Genomic DNA, 7580 nt, shown 5'->3' on the forward strand with positions numbered 1-7580 from the left:
GGGGAGGTCGCGGCGGAGCACCGAGACTTTATCCGCAAAATAGCTCACAAATGCCTCACAGCCTATTTCCAATTCTCTATCGTTTGGTCTGCCACATGGCAGAGTTGTTATTGACCGAATTGTCCTAAATAATTGGGCTGGGCGAGAGCTAGCGGACGCAATCTCCGCCGCATAGAAATCCTTCTTTGCGGCTTTGACTGCCATCTCATAGGCTTTCATAAGCGTCCTATAAGATGCTCTGGATGCTTCGTCACGAGCTCGGCGCCACCGTCTCTCTAGCCGTCTGAGCTCCCGCTTCATAAGCCGCAGCTCTTGGGTATACCAAGGCACTAGCCTAGTGTGGGGGCGCAGAGGGCGCCGTGGAGCGATCTCATCGATGGCTGCGGAGAGCCGGCCATGCCAGTCCTCCACAAGCTCATCCAACGAGCCGCCAGGGGGTGTCGGATCCCGCAGTGCCATCTGGAGCCGCATAGGGTCCATCTGATTCCGTGGGCGAGCCAAAATCTGCTCGCCGCCCAAACAGGGTCGGTGTGGCACATTCAGGCGGGCCCTCAGGGCAAGGTGGTCCGACCATGGGACTGCCGAAGCAGTAACCCGGTCTACTGTAACCCCCGCCGCGAAGATCAGATCGAGCGTGTGCCCCGCTTGGTGCGTGGGGGTCGTTACATATTGGGAGAGTCCCAGTGCCGCCATGGACGACACCAGATCCGCTGCCCGAATGGAGGTCGCATAATCAGCATGGACATTGAAGTCACCCAGGACAATTAGTCACGGGTGCTCCAGTGCCCAGCCTGCTACAGCCTCCATCAGGGACGACAAGCTATTGGCCGGTGCATAGGGCGGTCGGTACACCAGCCAAATCGCCAAACTCTCCTCGGCCTCCCAGACCATGCCGGTACACTCAATGCCCGTGATCCTTAACGGCGGAAGCGCCCTAAAGGAGTAAGCCTCCCGGATGAATAGTGCCACTCCCCCCCCACCCTTTAGTCCGAGATTGGTGAAGGACCGAGAACCCAGGCAGGGCAAGCTGGGAGAGCGCTACTCTCTCCCCGTCCCGCACCCAGGTCTCGGTCACGCACGCCAGGTCTACATCCTGGTCCTGCAGAAAATCCCTGAGGACCATGGTCTTACTGTTTATAGACCTGGCGTTGCATAGCACCAATGTCGGAGAAGGGGTACTTTTCCTAACCCCACCGCCAACATCTCTTGGGATGGGACGCAGGCTGGAAGGAGGCCGAGCTTTGCTGTTTCTCCACCCCCTTCCCATACTCCCCCGCCTGCTCCCACCGCTATACTTCCCCCGCCCCAGGAGCACCGGAATTCTCTGGCCCGACATCATTACTCTCAGTAGTCTTCGCTTGTTTCCACAAGCTTCAGACCACTGGTCGAGCAACAGCAAAAAAGCTCAATGTACTGCTCGATTAATACACAGTGGATGCACCCTATAGTGCTGCTAGCGCTACAGTTCCCTAGCCTATCCTACCATCTTACTGTTGGCTTTGAGGTAAAAAGATCAAAACAAAACTGAACTCCTAAAACTAACAATGTGCCATGCTCTTTCAATATTCCTGTAAAAGTACATTGGTCAAAAAGTCAAGCACTGATAGATGAAAACCTTTCTAAGCAAGTTGGCTTTTATTTGCTCCCCTAGCATTTATTCCTCTTATTCAGATTAATTAGCCAGCAGTTTTGTTAGGGAACAAGCCTGATATTTGTTTTATGGACTGCTTATTGCTACACAATGGACTGTGCACATACACATGGGCTCAGAGAACTGTACATTTTAGGTCACCTGTTGTGATGACACACATTGAGGGTGCCTGCACAAACCTTACATCTAAATAAGGTTTCAGCAACACAGTTGTACAGCCTGGTGAAGAAGCAATTGTTAGCAATGAAACAACAACTTTGGGAAGAAACAGCCCCCATAGCAAAGCTGCTTGTGGTCACATATCACCCATCAACTGCTTTGTTCCTGAGCTGGCATTTCCTGCCAGATGGATATTTGGTTATAAAAGGAACTGGCCAACTTCATCAGCATTACAAGGTAGCATCCTGACACCTGGATTTCACACCTGTCCAGATGCCAATCCTTCGAGTAAGGTTTTAGGTTACAATATTGGCCATCCCTCCTAGGCAACCTCCCTTCCTACCTGCAACTAATAGGATTGTTTTGGACTAACAGGTAGGTGGGTCAAGAGGTTGGCACAGTTACCACCCACCTCTTGGACCCCCTATAAAAGGAGAGAACCAGTCACCTGGCCCCTCCTGGCTAGCTAGCATTCCCCCAAGACAACCCCTGTCTGCTTTTACCCCTCTTAAACTACCCCCAACTCTTGCCTCTACTATTAATCTCTTCAGCTATAGTCAAGAGACCCACACGTTCCGGCTGGCTCTGGTCGTGTGGATTCTTTTTGTTTCCATTTCTTCCCATCCATTCTTCATTGGAACAACCAAGCTGCAAGACAGATAAGTATCGCCCATCATCCCCCCTACCTGCTAATGCTTATTTCCTACTGCTTATTTCCTACTGTAATTCTTAGGAACTTGATTGAATGTGTGAGTGCATCAGTATTGTTTGTATGAGTTATATTTCTAGTAAAAGACATCGATTTTAACTACAAGAACCCATTTATAACTTGCCAATTTCTGTAAATAAAGCAATTTGGCTAACAGTTTCAACCATGTCATCTTCATTAATCTAGCCCTGCTTTACTGTACTGGCTTCTGATTCCTGATCTTTTGTTCACGGAGACTCAAACCTGCATGCAAAACTTTAAATGGTGCCTATGGATGATTTACTACCCTGGTGTTTATAATTCTCTCTGTGTAGACATATAAAAGTGGTTTGAAGATCTGAGGCCAGGGGAAGATGACATGTAGAACTCAAAATAGGATTAAACTCCTAGCTCAAATGTGGGGATTTCAAATAGTTGTGTCATGAAAAGTTCTATTGCATGCTTTATGCTGCAGTAACAGCATAAATAGAGTTAAAAAATTTTTTTGAAGGAGAGTAAGAACTTTCCATCTTAGAGTGCACTTTACAGTGGCCAAACAACCTGTATGTCTGCAGAAAGAGAATAATTTGCCATAATTAGAGCTGACAGCTTTCTTTTTTAAAAATGTGGCCTGCTCCTGTTCCTTTAATGGCAGCCTCATGTAGATGTTTAGCAGATGAAACTTTCTCTGGCTTGGAGTTAAAATAGTAAGAAAAGCTTTGCCTGTTTGATATCAATATGTCAAGCCACAGTTAATGAGTTTACCATTTGCCCTGTCATGGTGAAAATCACCTGACCAGCAAAGGGAGCTGCTTCAAACAAACAAATCGCTATATGAGCAGTCTCCACATGTTTGCATTTCAAGTAGTTACCATGTCACAGAATAAGAATGAGATTTCCACCTTTCCATTTCTTTATCATTCTGTACATTTGCTCTCCTCTGTATTTCACTACTGTATTTCACAAATCGTAACATATGCAGTTCCTTCATTTCTTTTGTATCTGCCCTCCGTCCATAAACAATGACTCAGGGTGAGCATGTGCATTGATAACACACTACAGCATTTTGATTTGTGGTCATAGGTATGATTGCATCAACATTTTTTCTGCAGTTTTTGATGTGCATGTGCATTCTTGCACATTGCCAAGAAACTGCACACACAACATTTTAATTAACTGAGTCATGAATCAGATTAGCTGAAAGTTGCACATACAGTGTTCTGTACAATACTGCATAAATAGTGCTGTGCTCAACAGAAAACCTCTCACATTCTGGTGAACATGTATGTTAAATGTTCAAAAATATTTGATGGACATTTGTGAATATTTGATGGGATGTTCACAAAATGCTTGTGTACACACACACATACACACAGTGGCTGGCTGTAGTCACACTGGTGTCTTGGCGCGATATGGCACCGCCTTTAATTGTCTGGTTTAAAGTGGGGTGGGGCATATTATCAAGACAGCCCACCCTGCTGTGAGTTACCCACATGGACATCCTGTGGTCAAGCAACCACATAACTGCAGTTCCTCAGCCATGGAGCACTGCACGGTCATTTTTCGGCGCGATATGGCACCGCCTTTAATTGTCTGGTTTAAAGTGGGGTGGGGCATATTATCAAGACAGCCCACCCTGCTGTGAGTTACCCACATGGACATCCTGTGGTCAAGCAACCACATAACTGCAGTTCCTCAGCCATGGAGCACTGCACGGTCATTTTTCAAAATTAAGGTGAACATACGTGCTCATGCACATGCACATGCACGCACGTGAGCATATAGGCAAAAATTCCAACTCCCCCCCCCCACCCTAGCAGCGGGAACAGATCTGCAGGTTCAGACCGCCAACCCATTCTGCACATGCTCCCTCCATGTTCAGATATCTGACCATGTGCAATGAATGTGCAGGGAACCAAAAACAACACTTGTGATGTGGTGCCTTTTTAACCAAGCTTCAAGTCATCCTAGGACGGTGTGAGAATGCCCGGGGAATGCCTGACAGATGTGGCTGTGTGACTATGCCCATTTGATCTGGAGGGAAGGGGTTGCTATGTCGGGCCAAACTGCTCATGTGATCATACCCGCTGTACCTCTGCTATTTCTTTTCTCTCCAGGCGATAAACTTTATGTTTTCAATAGTAAAGTGTAACCTAACATTACAGATGGTTCTTTAAACAGAAGGCACACTCTAACAGGGGCCAGTTTTTCCTATAAAATACTTCTCATCTTTTCTAGCATGACTTTGTGCTGGACTTCATGGGAGTAATAGTTATTTGCAGCTATGACAACCTAGCCCCATTTCCTCACTCTCAGTCTCAGGATTTTCCCTCTGTTTTTTCTTCCTTTCTTCCTGAGCACCCTATTTATTTTCTTCTTATCTTAAGATATATGGCTGTCCCACCCTGTTGTGTTATTGTATTTTATGCTGGCTCAGCCCAGGAACCTGAGGGAAGAGACAAGATCACCCTCTTAACTAAAAATTCTGAAATTGCACAGAAGAGGCTTTATAATGTTCAAAAATAAACCAAGTATTTTATTCAATATAGAGGGGGAAAGTGCAGGTAAATTAAACATAACTCTGAGGTAATTATTATAATCACTCCAGTTCCTATGTTTCGAGTGCATGAGAGTTTTAAAGCTTTCACACAGTCTTAGAAACGTTGAGTTGAGAGCCTGTGGTTTCAGTGTTTCCTAAACACTCCAGTACATTTCCTTGAGTTTAACTGAATCTTCAGGTTTCAGAAGGCCAGGATCATTAACAAGCACCCAAATTCCTTTTCTGAGCACACCAAAGTTCACTCCACTCTTTAGTGCTATCTCCCTTTTATTTATTTATTTATTACTTTGTTATCCCGCCCTAACCCCTAAGGGTCTCTGGGCGGCTTACAGAGCATGCTAATCACATTTTACCAAGTCTAACCTAGGGCCACAGATATACAGGGGTGGTGACAACCCTACCAGGCACCCTTTTCCGGCGGATCTTCGATTGTTGTCCTATTCTTGCGGGCGGTAGTCGGCGGCGTCCTTTCCTGGTGCTGGTCTTTTGGAGTTCCCTTTCTTCCTGGCTGTAGCGATTCATTTCCGTCCAGGACCAACTGCACTTCCACGCATCCTCCGCTGCGGCCTCTGCACCAGCTGGTCTGGCCCCTTCGATCGCTCGCTCCTCGCCTCGCCAGCCACCATTTCTTCTCCGCCTCCGCCATCGACCACTGCTTCGCTTCGCCGCTCGCCGCTGCATCACAGGGATGGGTGCCCCCCACTCTAGTAGCAGGTACCCATTAGTCTAATCGCCCTTTAATGGGCTTTCGAGCCACTGGGTGGGCGGGAGCTGGGACAAAGGGCTGGGCGCTCACCCCGGCCGCGGTGGGGCTCGAACAGCCGAAGCTGTTCAGCCAGATGTATGTGCAGGCATCTCTTACCGCCCGCGCCACCGCTCCCTCAACTTGGCAGGGAATCTCATCTCTAACTAGAAGATTTATCCCTTTTTCTGGGCCAAATGGGGGTCTTCACTGATCCTCCCACTTCTCCTTGTCAACTTTCCCAGTCATCAGTCACTATGAAACTGTTTTCAGTCAGAGCTAAACTCTTCTCAGTCAGAGTTAAACTTTCCACAGTCAGGGCTAAACTCAAAACTGTGTTGTCTTCAGCAGTCAGTTCTCAAGTCTTTTTGCTCAACTGATGCTAACCAATCAAATCTATTTGAGCAGCCTGGCCCTCAAGGCTCTCTGGCTCTGTGAGGCATTAAACCTTCATGTTTATACAGCCCTTACGAGCTTTTAGAGTGCAGTCTGTCACAGTTGCCGCATGACGGAGTGAGCTCCTGTCTCTAGTTCCAGCTCCTGCCAAACTAGCAGTTCGAAAGCAAGAAATTGCAAGTAGATAAATAGGTACCACTTTGGTGGGAAGATAACAGCGTTCTGTGCGCCTTGGTGTTTAGTCATGCCGACCACATGACCACGGAAACGTCTTTGGACAGCGCTGGCGCTTCGGCTTTGAGATGGAGATGAGCACCGCAACCCTAGAGTCGGACTCGACTGGCTTTCGAGCAAGGGAACCTTTACCTTTTACCTTTACCTGTCACAGCAGCCTTCTCAGGGATGTGAAGAAAGCTATAACTTGAATCAGCCCCAGTGGTCTGAGCATGTGTCAGTAGCCAAATGACTATGTTCTGATGAATGCTGTGAAATGGACTCACTTAAACTTCTGAAAACTGTAATAAATGATTCACTGTTGAGCTAGAAAACAGGATTTTGAAGTCATAATATAAAACAACTGAAAGAGCTGAAATGAATTAAGGACTTTTGCTGATTGCTCAGTCCCTGCTAGGTTTTGCCTCAAGTTGCTGCCACCACAGGGAATAATTTAACTGGGTCTTTTTGGAGCAGCTGGTTCATGATATCATGGTTCTTATAACCATTGTCCAAGATGCACATACATACTGCATATGAGAGGCTACTCATGTAAGTTTATTTATTTATTGCATTTATATCCCGCCCTATCCCATGATGGGCTCAGGGTTGCTCACAACAAAGATAAAACAATAAATATACAATTAAAACCAATTAAATAAAAACAAGATGACATTTAAAAGATGACATTTCATTAAAAAAGCAGAGTTCTCTTGATCTTATGTTTCTCCGACCACATTTTCACTGTGGAATACATGCACATGTAGCCATTACAGTACCATTTAAAAAAAAACAAAACGGCATGGATCCCGAAGATATTTTTGACTGCCACTTATCTGGATGATGATCTTTAATTTGTTGGCTCTTAATAGTGGAACATCTAGTTATGTACTAAGCTATGAATGATTTAAGAGAGATCAGGGCAAGAAGCAAACTGGGGAGGCCATGCATTAAAAAGAATCTCTGGTTTTGCTAACGTCTTAATAGATTACCTTGTTACTAATTCTGGAGTTCTACATTTACTTTGTAAGGTGGGGTAGAGTGAAGAGGCTCTTACTTGTGAACAAATATAATATGTACCCTTGAAGGTAGCCGTTGTGACTGGTCAATCATTTCTAGGGATGTGTAAAAAAATGAAATTAGTTGGATTTAGCTCTTAAGCTTTTTAAAA

This window comes from Gekko japonicus, unplaced genomic scaffold (genome assembly GCF_001447785.1).
Source record: "Gekko japonicus isolate JY-2015 unplaced genomic scaffold, Gekko_japonicus_V1.1 scaffold571, whole genome shotgun sequence".
NCBI classification, from domain to species: Eukaryota; Metazoa; Chordata; class Lepidosauria; order Squamata; family Gekkonidae; genus Gekko; species Gekko japonicus.